At 41.4% G+C, this 11,757-nt stretch overlaps 1 non-coding gene across 1 annotated transcript; it reads left to right on the top strand.

Annotated features, from left to right (window-relative positions):
- The first annotated feature begins 7,267 nt into the window (after window positions 1-7,267).
- On the top strand, window positions 7,268-7,374 carry LOC112753048 (small nucleolar RNA R71). The gene has a single exon (XR_003177450.1). It is a non-coding gene; the product is annotated as a small nucleolar RNA R71 (small nucleolar RNA).
- Window positions 7,375-11,757: the final 4,383 nt, after the last annotated feature.

The raw sequence follows: 11,757 nt of genomic DNA on the forward strand, positions 1-11,757 counted from the left end.
GGTTCAGAAGAGATCCAAGTATGAATAGCTTCTTTTCCAAGATAACTACCTAATTGGATAAAGATCGAAAGCTTTCAAGTAAAATCAAGAGAAAAGATAGAAGAAGAATAATGAAAACTAGTATTGATCCATCAAATTACAACAGAGCTCCCTAACCCAATGAAAGGGGTTTAGTTGTTCATAGCTCTAGAAAATGAAAACAAAGATGGAAAATACATGATGAAAACTAGCAGTGCAGAGAAAGTAAATACAGAGAGTAATTATATGCCCAGAGGCTCCCTATATTTTCCAACTCCCTAATTAATTCAAAGCTACTCCTATATATACTACTCTTCTACTCTTCTAGTTGGTTCTTCAAGTCTTGGGTCTGGGCCTTTGGATCTTGAGTTTGAAGCAGTTATCTTCTTCATTGGGCTTGGCTTTACTTGCAGGAAGAAAGTGTGAAGTGGTCTGAGACTTTTGCTCAGGACGTTAGTGGTGTTAACGTTCAGTGAAAATATGGGTTCGAGAACGTTAGTGACATTCAACGTTTTCACTAACGTTCCTTACCCAAGTAAGAGCCACGTTAACCTCAACGTTAGTGGCACAAATGTTGCCACTAACGTTGCCTCTTTGTCCTTCGCGCACGTTATTGGGACTCAACTTTCCCAATAACGTTGAGAAGCCTCCCCCTTCCCTACGTTAGAGTCCACGTTAACTTAGTTAACGTGGCTCTTTTAACGTAGGCTTGCCAACCTTCGAGAACGTTAGTGACACTTAACATTGTCACTAACGTTCGAATGTGCCCCTTAGCTCCCACGTTAGAGTCCACATTAACTAGGTTAACGTGGCTTCTAACGTGGCCATGCTAGCCATCTCCAACGTTAGTGACAAAGTTGAGTGTCACTAATGTTGGCTCAACATTCCCTTATCCACGTTAGCTTCCACGTTAACTAAGTTAACGTGGGAGTTAACGTGGCTCATGGTGGTATGTGTGGGCTCCTTCCAACGTTAGTGACAATGTTGGGTGTCATTAACGTTGGCGTCACCTCCCTATTTCCTCACGTTAGCTTCCATGTTAACTAGGTTAACGTGGGAGTTAACGTGGCCTAGTGTGACTTGGCCAACGTCAGTGATAATGTTGAATATCACTAATGTTGGCTTCCCCCTTTCTTCTTAACGTTAGAGGCCACGTTAACTAAGTTAACGTGGTGACTAACGTGGCCACTCATGAGCTTGGTCCAACGTTAGTGATAATGTTAAGTGTCACTAACGTTGGCTCCATTTCCTTTCTTCCACGTTAGAGTTCACAATAACTTAGTTAACGTGACTCTTATCGTGGGCAATGATGGCTTCGAGAGCGTTATTGGCAATCACTTTTCTCATTAATTTTGTAAGTTACTCCCATTCCACGTTAGTGTTAACGTTAGTGTAACTAACGTAGCCACTAATGTGGTTCTTCTTTGCTTCCTTTGTCCTGAAATCAAGCAATAAAGTGCATCAAAGTTCTAGTCCAAGTCATGGGAAATGCAACATCCAATTTGTCCTTAAATTCATGCAAAATCCTCATGAAATCATGTAAAGTACACAATGTATGCTTGAATCAAGATGTAAGTGAATATCTAACCAAAACTAGCTTATTTCCTAAGGAAATGCATGAAACTACCCTAAAAACAGTAAAGAAAAGGTCAGTAAAACTGGCCAAAATTCCCTGGCATCACAACACCAAACTTAAAGCTTGCTTGTCCCTAAGCAAGTACTGGAACAAGAGAATGATGAATGGAATGCCAAGAGAAATGAGTCATTCTTGTGGAAGTCATGTCCCTAGTTTTATGGTGGTTTCATGCATAGCAACTTAGGTTCATTCCTGGCTTTCAGACCTTTATCATGTCCTAGAATACTCACTGTGATTGCATCCCATGAAACTTTTATTTATTGATCCTTTTGTTGTTATTTCAGGGCTTATTTGTGTTCTTAGGCTAAGTGTTCTGTAAGGAGGCAACTCTTTAAAATAAGCTTTCAGCCAACACTCCCGAACTAGTTGGTTCAAGGTGCTAGGTGTTGAAGCACCCCTAAGGACTTACTTGCTCAAGTCTCTCCCCCCTACATACACACCACAGGCATATAGTTTATTTATTTTCTTTTCTTGAGACCTTGGTGTCCAGCACCTCTTTGGGTTACTAAATGCTCTGTAGTGAGGGTTACTCTTGATAGTGGACTTTCAGCTGATAATCCCGAGTTAGTTAACCCAAGTTACCAAGTGATAAGGCACCCCTAAGAGCTTATTCATCCAAGTAGATCCCTCACACAGGAACACCACAGACACATGCCTCAAGATTAAAACCATTGGTGCCTAGCCTTATTGCTTACTCTTTTTCTTTTATTCCTCAACTTTGATTGTTCTTTCCCTTTTTCTTATTAGTATCTTCTTATTTAGCTAGTCTCATGGGGTGTGTCTCAAGCATAGTATTCATGACAGTTGTCCTCCCACCTTATGGTTGAACCAACTTAGCTAACTTATGACTATACCATAAACTCATGAACTTACTCCATAGTATGAACTCCTCTCTGGTCTTTAAAAACACACATTCTCTTTTCATTTGATTTAATGGGACAAACATACAAGTAAGCAAAGTAAGGATGCAGTGACATAGAGACCAACAAACATAGACCTTTTCAACAAAAACTTAAAAGACAGAATTTTAAAAAAAATTAAACTAACATGGAAGCAAGTTCTATTTCAAACAAGATCTTCCTTATTTAAAGCATAGAGAAAGAATGACCAAAGAAGGAACTCCACCACCTTTTACTCATGTGGTTGCCCATGCTCTCCTTCTTGCTTGTCCTCCTGGTGTTTTTCTTGATTGCTTGTGCTCCCACTTCCCTTGCCTTTTCCAAGCAGCTTTTTCCAGAAACCACCATCTTCCATCTTCTTCTTGAGTGTTTCCTTCTGCTGTTTCACCTTCCTCTCTTCTTGTTCTACAAAATCTTTTTAGACCTCATCATATGTAGGGATGGTATAGTGTAGATGATGCATATTACTGGACATGTAGTTCAACTTGGCTTGAGTGTTGACGTTAAACTCCCCCCTATGTAGTTGCCGCCCTTCATTAAGTACAGTGAACTCATTGAATGCTTTCATCTGGGCTATTTGTCGCTGATTGAGTTCCTGTAAATGCTTATCTTGACGTTCTTGCCTCTCAGTAACTTGGTGGATGGTTTGAGTGAGCTGGGAGTATTATTCCTGTTGCTGCTCTATTTGTTGTTTCTGCCACTCTTCTTGTTGGCTCATCCGGTTTAGTATTTGCTCTTGTCCTTCCATATGTCTCATCCCCAAATCTTCAATAGCTCTTAGAAGGTGATTCATATTCAAGTTGGCTGGGTAAGGATGCTCTCCTTGTTGATATTTTTCCTAATGAGACTCCTCTTGGTGAGCTCCTTCTTTTGCTTTTAGTTTCCCTATTTGTGGCCTTCTTTGTTGCTGAGCAAGTGTAGTATAGGCCATACGCTGGGTTGTCATTAGCCTCCCAGGGTTCACCCAGTCTGGATTGCTGTCCTCAAAGACCACCTTGGCCTTTGTGCACAATCAGAGAATGGTGCTGGGGTACCAAAGCCTGGCACCTGATTCAAGCTTCTCAGCTGAATCTTGAATTCCCTTAGCTATAAGTTCATGCACATTGATTTCTCCACCTTGTACTAGGCAATGTACCATAGTTGCTCGATTAATATTTACCTCTGAATTATTTGTAGCTGGGAGAATAGACCTCCTCACGAGTTCAAACCACCCCTTGGCTTCTGGGCTAAGGTCTCCCCTCTTGATGAACCGGGGTCTCCAATCTCCATACCTCTCCCAGTCAGCTGCTATAACACAGATGTCAGTCACAATCTCAGTGAGCTCATCATTGTCTTGGCTTTTACTTATCCTTGCATGATAGCTGGGCTCATCAAAATGTGGTGATTTCAGGTGAAGAGTTCTTATTATAGCATTTGGGCTGAAGTCCACCTCCTTTCCTCTTACATAGCTTTTGAAGGTTGGGGCCCTGGTTTTGTCTTCTCTGACCACATTTGCGTAGAACTCTTTGATGAGGTTTGCATTGATCTTCCCCTCTGGATTGGTGAGCATTTGCCACCCTCTTTCTTCAATCTTCTCCCGAATCTGTGGGCAGTCGTCTTCATTGATTTGGAAGGTTAACTCGGGCAGTATCTTTTTGAGCTTTATCCGCTCAAATTCTCATTCATGGAAGGCAGTCTTGAATCTCTTCTCGTCGAAAGGAATGTTCTCCATTGGTTCCTTCCTCTTCTGCCTCTTGGAGCTTGATGATGCCATGAATGAAGTTAATGCGAAAAGGGTGTAGTGAAGGGAAGAAATGTGGGATTTAGAGAGTGGGAAGTTGAAGAACTAGTTGCTGGAAAGTGAAGTGCAAGGGATATGAATTTCAAATGTGGAGATGGTTCGGATTGGATCCACTTATATAGAGAAGTGATGAAGAGATGAAAGGTGTGGATTGATGGGGTTGGTGTATGATGAACGGATGGGGTTTTGTATGGAGTAAGCACGAGGATTACCAACTTTATGATGGAGTTGGTTCAGTTTCCAAGTTTGTTCTTCCTCCAATGTTGCATGGCAACCATTCCCAATGCATTCCCCCTTGAGGCACGTGTGTAGTACCTTCTTCATAAAGTGGCCGAACCTTTCTCATTAAAATGTCCAATCAATCTCCTTCAATGCTCCTTTCCTTTTCCCTATAAAAATAAAATAAGAAAAATCAATATCATAAAAAGTTTTTAAACTTTTCAGCTAGAATGATAAAGAGAAGAAAAGATTTTGTTTATTCATGAACTCCAACTAACTAACTAACTGTGTATCCTTTTATGCACATTGGTGGCACCATGGGGTGACACCAAACTTAGTTTGGAACACTGTGATGAAAAGTTCTGTTCAAAACTCCAAGACTAGCATGCTCTCAGTTGCATTCATGCTTTCTTGGCATGCTTTGAACACCAAACTTGTTCTTCACTATATACTGCAATATAAGGACTTCACCAAGTTTTTGTCAAGTTTGGGTTGGAATTCATGAATATTGACTTATTCACTAGTAAAAGCTAATAAAACATGGGTTGCCTCCCATGAAGCGCTTCTTTAGCGTCACTAGCTTGACGTTTCTCCTTCATCAGGGAGGTTGATAATGCTTCAAGTCCTCCCCTCTTGCCTTGGACTTATATCCATTGGTTGTATCAATGATCTCTACATGTTCCAAAGAGAGAACTCTGTTGATAGTAAAGACCTTAGGTAACTGAGATGGTACAGTGGGAAGATTAGGGGGGATATCTGGGAAGTAAGCTGAGATCACTTTATCTCCTGGAGAGAACCCTTCCGTAGGGATCTTCTTGTTCCTCCACCCCCTTGGTACCTTCTTCTTTGTCCCTTTTGATGCTGCCTTGCTCTTGGCGGCTTCTTCTTCTAAGGAAATTTTGTTGTTGTCTTCACATGCCTCTAGTGGTTTAGGTTCCTCCAGCTTCTCCTTGAGCTGTGACAATTGCTGTTTGCCTTGTTCATCATTCAGTGGGTTCTCAGATGTGTTGGTTGTGCTTCAGTGCTTGTTTCCTCTGTCAGCATCTCATTATGATCATTGCTTGGTTCTTTGTTTTCTTGGTCTGCTTCTTGTGAGAGTTTGAAGACATTAAAGCTAAGTCGTTCATCATGGATCCTCAATATTAGCTCCCCTCGCTCCACATCTATGAGTGCTCTGGCTGTAGCTAGGAATGGTCTTCCCAATATGATTGGGTGAGTGTGACTCTCTTCCATGTCCAAGATGACAAAGTCTGTGGGAAGAAAGTATTTCCCCACCTTTAACAACACGTTTTCCACCACTCCTCTTGCTTGTTTTTGAGTTTTGTCAGCCAGCCTGATGACTACATCTGTGGGCAATATCTCATTGATCTGCAGCCTCTTCACCAGGGATAAGGGCATTAAGTTGATGCTTGCTCCCAAATCGCAGAGTGCTCTATCAAACATTGTTTCCCCTATGGCACAGGGGACATGAAAACTCCCTGGATCTTTTCTTTTCGTAGGCAACTGCGGTTGAATGAGGGCACTGCACTCCTTGTTCATCACTATAGTTTGGCCTCCCTTGAGTGAGCTTTTTCTGGGAAGTAGCTCCTTCATATACTTGATGTATGCAGGCATTTGTTGGATAGTCTTGATGAACAGTATGTTCACATGCAAAGATGCAAACAAGTCAAGAAATCTTGAGTATATTCTCTTCTCCACAGCACCATTGAGAAATTGGGGAAAAGGTGCATAGAGTCTCAGCAGCTCCTGTTTTGAGATTTCTGGTTCTTGGTAATCTTTTTCCCCCTCCTCTACTGAGGTATCTTCAGGTTGTTCTGACAGCTTGCTTGGCTTGTCCTCAGTCTCCTTATCACTTTAGTGACCATCTTGTAATCTTCCCATCTTACTTTCTTTGTTTCGCCTCTCGGATTCTTCTCTGTGTCACTTGGAAATCCATCTGTGGGTTTGGGAATTTGCTCAGAGAGATACCCCACTTGAGATTCCAACCTCTTGATTGTGTCTCCCTGGTTCTTGAAACTGGCTTGCACTTCCTCCTTGAACACCTTGTTGTCTTGAATCTCCTTGCTTATGCCTTCAAGTAGATTCTCAATCCTTGAGATTCTTTCATCAAATGATGATAGGTCAGGCTAAGGAGGGTTATTCTGGCCTTGATATGAATGTGGAGAGGTGTTGTTATGGGGGTGTTGATATGGTCTAGATGTGAAGTGCTGGGTGGCTGCATTGTTTGGATTTGGGCGTCTTTGATCAAGGCTTTGGTCTTGTTGATTTCCCCACCCAAAGTTTGGGTGATTCCTCCATTCAGGGTTGTAGGTCTTGGAGTATGGATCATGGTTTTGCCTAGGTGAATTCCCAATGTAGTTGGCTTGCTCCTGAGTACCCTCTGCTTCTTCATTCACTCCTTCTTGGGTTGTTGATGAAGTGGAGATTGCTGCTACTTGGTTCCTCTTCATCTTCTTGGTGAGGTCAGCCAGCTGCTGGGTAATGAGCTTGTTTTGGGCCAGCAGAGCATCTACATTGTTTAGCTCCATTACTCCTCTTGTGTTCCCTCTTTCGGAAGCATAGAAGTAGTCGTTCTCTGCTACTGTTTCAATGACATCTATGGCCTCTTCAATGGTCTTCTTCTTGTTCAAAGATCCTCCGGATGAATGGTCTACGGCCTTCTTTGACTCATAAGAGAGCCCTTCATAGAAAATGTGCAGCTGTACCCATTCGTTGAACATATCGGGTGGGCACCTCCTTGTTAGGTCTTTAAACCTCTCCCATGCTTCATATAGAGTCTCACCATCTTGTTGCCTGAAAGTTTGGACCTCAGCTCTCAGCCTATTGATTCGTTGAGGAGGGTAAAATCTTGCTAAGAATTTGTTCACCACATCTTCCCAAGTTGTCAAGCTCTCCCTTGGGAAAGACTCCAGCCACTTGGCTGCCTTATCCTTGAGTGAGAATGGAAATAAGAGCAATCTATAGGCATCAGGATGAACACCATTAGACTTCACTGTGTCACATATTCTCAGGAAGATGGTTAGATGTTGATTGGGGTCCTCTTGGACACTTCCTCCGAACGAACAGTTGTTCTGAACAAGGGTGATGAGCTGTGGTTTTAGTTCAAAATTGTTGGCATGGATAATTGGCTTTTGAATGCTACTTCCACAGTTTCCTGGGTTTGGATTGATGTAAGAGCCTAAAACTCTTCTATCCTCCCTAGCATGATTTGCTCGACCTCTTCCGCCATGGTTGTGAGTCTCTTCTTCGTGATGGTTTTCCATGTTTTCTTCCATGTTTGGTTCAAAGTATTCCTCAAAGTGTTCCTCCTCTTCTTCAGCACCAACTACACGTTTTTCTCTTGCCTCCCTCCTTAGTCTAAGGAAGGTTCTCTCAGGTTCAGAATCAAAGGAAGTTGAAGCCCCACTTTTTCTCCCTGTCATACAACCAACAAGTACAAGCAAAGAGAATGGGTGCAGAAAGTATATCTGTCAGAATTACTGTTAGTGTGAGTGATGCAATATATCAAACAGTTAGCGGGTTAGTGAGATGAATGGTAAATAACAAAGAAAAAGTAGGGGGAAGGGAAGAAATTAACTAAAACAGGAAGTAAATGACTCAAACAGAAAATTAAATCAAACAAAAATAAATGCTCAATCTAGTTATCTCTAATCTAATCATTGTTGATGCACAATCAATCCCCGGCAACGACGCCATAAACTTGATGCACGGAAAACTTGTCTCTTAACAAATTTTCTTCGGCAAGTGTACCGAATTTGTCGTCAAGTAAAAACTCACAATAGAGTGAGGTCGAATCCCACAAGGATTGATTGATCAAGCAACTTTAATTAGAGGAATGTTCTAGTTGAGTGAATCCAGGATTTGAGTTTAGAATTGCAGAAAATAAAATGGCGGGAAGGTAAATGACAGAAAAAGTAAATGCTAGAATTAAAGAACTGAAAGTAAATTACTGAAGTAAATTGCAGAATTATAAATGGGAATGGGGGAATTGCTCATAAGAGTAAATAACAAAAATTAAAGAGAATGGGTAAGATCAGAAATGGGGAGTTCATTGGGCTTAGAAGATGTTGCATTCTCCGGATCAATTTCATTTTCATCTCTTCCTCAATCAATGCACTCATTGATCTCCTTGGCAATCTTAAGTGATTGAATTACAATTTCTTGTAATTCAATCTCTCAAATCTTGATCAATAGCCAATTCCTTGGTCAATTGCTCATGAGAAGAGATGAAGTATGGTCATTGATTATACCACATGCATTTCCCAAATCAAGTGTTGAGAGGATTATAGTCACATATCCATCCAAACCCAATTTGGTCCAGCATGAGAAAGCATTTCTAGCTTGATCTCTTCATTCCTCTTTCAAGGTTCAGAAGAGATCCAAGTATGAATAGCTTCTTTTCCAAGATAACTACCCAATTGGATGAAGATCGAAAGCTTTCAAGTAAAATCAAGAGAAAAGATAGAAGAAGAATAATGAAAACTAGTATTGATCCATCAAATTACAACAGAGCTCCCTAACCCAATGAAAGGGGTTTAGTTGTTCATAGCTCTGGAAAATGAAAACAAAGATGGAGAATACATGATGAAAACTAGCAGTGCAGAGAAAGTAAATACAGAGAGTAATTCTATGCCCAGAGGCTCCCTATATTTTCCAACTCCCAAATTAATTCAAAGCTACTCCTATATATACTACTCTTCTACTCTTCTAGTTGGTTCTTCAAGTCTTGGGTCTGGGCCTTTGGATCTTGAGTTTGAAGCAGTTATCTTCTTCATTGGGCTTAGCTTTACTTGCAGAGAGAAAGTGTGAAGTGGTTAGAGACTTTTGCTCAGGACGTTAGTGGTGTTAACGTTCAGTGAAAATATGGGTTCGAGAACGTTAGTGACATTCAACGTTTTTACTAACGTTCCTTACCCAAGTAAGATCCACGTTAACCTCAACGTTAGTGGCACAAACGTTGCCACTAACGTTGCCTCTTTGTCCTTCGCGCACGTTATTGGGACTCAACTTTCCCAATAACGTTGAGAAGCCTCCCCCTTCCCTACGTTAGAGTCCATGTTAACTTAGTTAACGTGGCTCTTTTAACGTAGGCTTGCCAACCTTCGAGAACGTTAGTGACACTTAACATTGTCACTAACGTTCCAATGCGCCCCTTAGCTCCCACGTTAGAGTCCACGTTAACTAGGTTAACATGGCTTCTAATGTGGCCATGCTAGCCATCTCCAACGTTAGTGACAAAGTTGAGTGTCGCTAACGTTGGCTCAACATTCTCTTATCCACGTTAGCTTCCACGTTAACTAAGTTAACGTGGGAGTTAACGTGACTCATGGTGGCATGTGTGGGCTCCTTCCAACGTTAGTGACAATGTTGGGTGTCACTAACGTTGGCGTCACCTCCCTGTTTCCTCACGTTAGCTTCCACGTTAACTAGGTTAACGTGGGAGTTAACGTGGCCTAGTGTGACTTGGCCAACGTTAGTGATAATGTTGAATATCACTAACGTTGGTTTCCCCCTTTCTTCTTAACGTTAGAGGCCACGTTAACTAAGTTAACGTGGTGACTAACGTGGCCACTCATGAGCTTGGTCCAACGTTAGTGATAATGTTAAGTGTCACTAACGTTGGCTCCATTTCCTTTCTTCCACGTTAGAGTTCACGTTAACTTAGTTAACGTGACTCTTATCGTGGGCAATGATGGCTTCGAGAGTGTTATTGGCAATCACTTTTCTCATTAACTTTGCAAGTTACTCCCATTCCACGTTAGTGTAACTAACGTAGCCACTAATATGGTTCTTCTTGCTTCCTTTGTCCTGAAATCAAGCAATAAAGTGCACCAAAGTTCTAGTCCAAGTCATGGGAAATGCAGCATCCAATTTGTCCTTAAATTCATGCAAAATCCTCATGAAATCATGTAAAGTGCACAATGTATGCTTGAATCAAGATGTAAGTGAATATCTAACCAAAACTAGCTTATTTCCTAAGAAAATGCATGAAACTACCCTAAAAACAGTAAAGAAAAGGTCAGTGAAACTGGCCTAAATGCCCTGGCATCACATGGTGCCTATGGTACAAGGTATTAAGAACTTTCCAGGATCCTGTTTCTTCTGAGGCAATCTCAGTTGATCCAGATCACTCAGTTCATTGATGAGCAAGGGAGGTTCATCTTCCCAAGTCTCATTACTAAATAATTTGGCATTCAGCTTCATGATTGCACCAAGGTACTTGGCAACTTGCTCTTTAGTAACATCTTCATTCTCTTCAGAAGAAGAATACTCATCAGAGCTCATGAATGGCATAATGAGGTTCAATGGAATCTCTATGGTCTCTAGATGAGTCTCAGATTCCTTTGGTTCCTCAGAGGAAAACTCCTTGTTGATCACTGGACGTCCTAGGAGGTCTTCCTCACTGGGATTCACGTCCTCTCCCTCCTTGTAGGTTCGGCCATGATGATTAAATCAATGGCTTTGCACTCTTTCTTTGGATTTTCTTCTGTATTGCTTGGGAGAGTACTAGGAGGAGTTTTAGTGACCCTTTTACTCAGCTGGCCCACTTGTGCCTCCAAATTTCTAATGGAGGACCTTGTTTTATTCATGAAACTTAAAGTGGCCTTAGATAGATCAGAGACTATATTTGTTAAGCTAGATGGATTCTACTCAGAATTCTCTGTCTGTTGCTGAGTGGATGATGGAAAAGGTTTGCTATTTCTAAACCTGTTTCTTCCACCATTATTAAAGCCTTGTTGAGGCTTTTGTTGATCCTTCCATGAGAAATTTGGATGATTTATCCATGAGGGATTATAGGTATTTCCACAGGGTTCACCCATGTAATTCACCTCTGCTATTGCAGGGTTCTCAGGATCATAAGCTTCTTCTTCAGAAGATGCCTCTTTAGTACTATTGGATGATTCCTTCAATCCATTCAGACTCTGAGAGATCATATTGACTTGCTGAGTGAATATTTTATTCTGAGCCAATATGGCATTCAGAGTATCAATTTCAAGAACTCCCTTCCTCTGAGGCGTCCCATTACTTATAGGATTCCTCTCAGAAGTGTACATAAACTGGTTATTTGCAACCATGTCAATGAGTTCTTGAGCTTTTGCAGGCATTTTCTTTAGGTGGATGGATCCACCTGTAGAATGGTCCAGTGACATCTTTGATAGCTCAGACAGACCATCATAGAATATATCCAGGATGGTCCATTCTGA

This window comes from Arachis hypogaea, chromosome 15, assembly GCF_003086295.3.
Source record: "Arachis hypogaea cultivar Tifrunner chromosome 15, arahy.Tifrunner.gnm2.J5K5, whole genome shotgun sequence".
Classification (NCBI taxonomy): domain Eukaryota; kingdom Viridiplantae; phylum Streptophyta; class Magnoliopsida; order Fabales; family Fabaceae; genus Arachis; species Arachis hypogaea.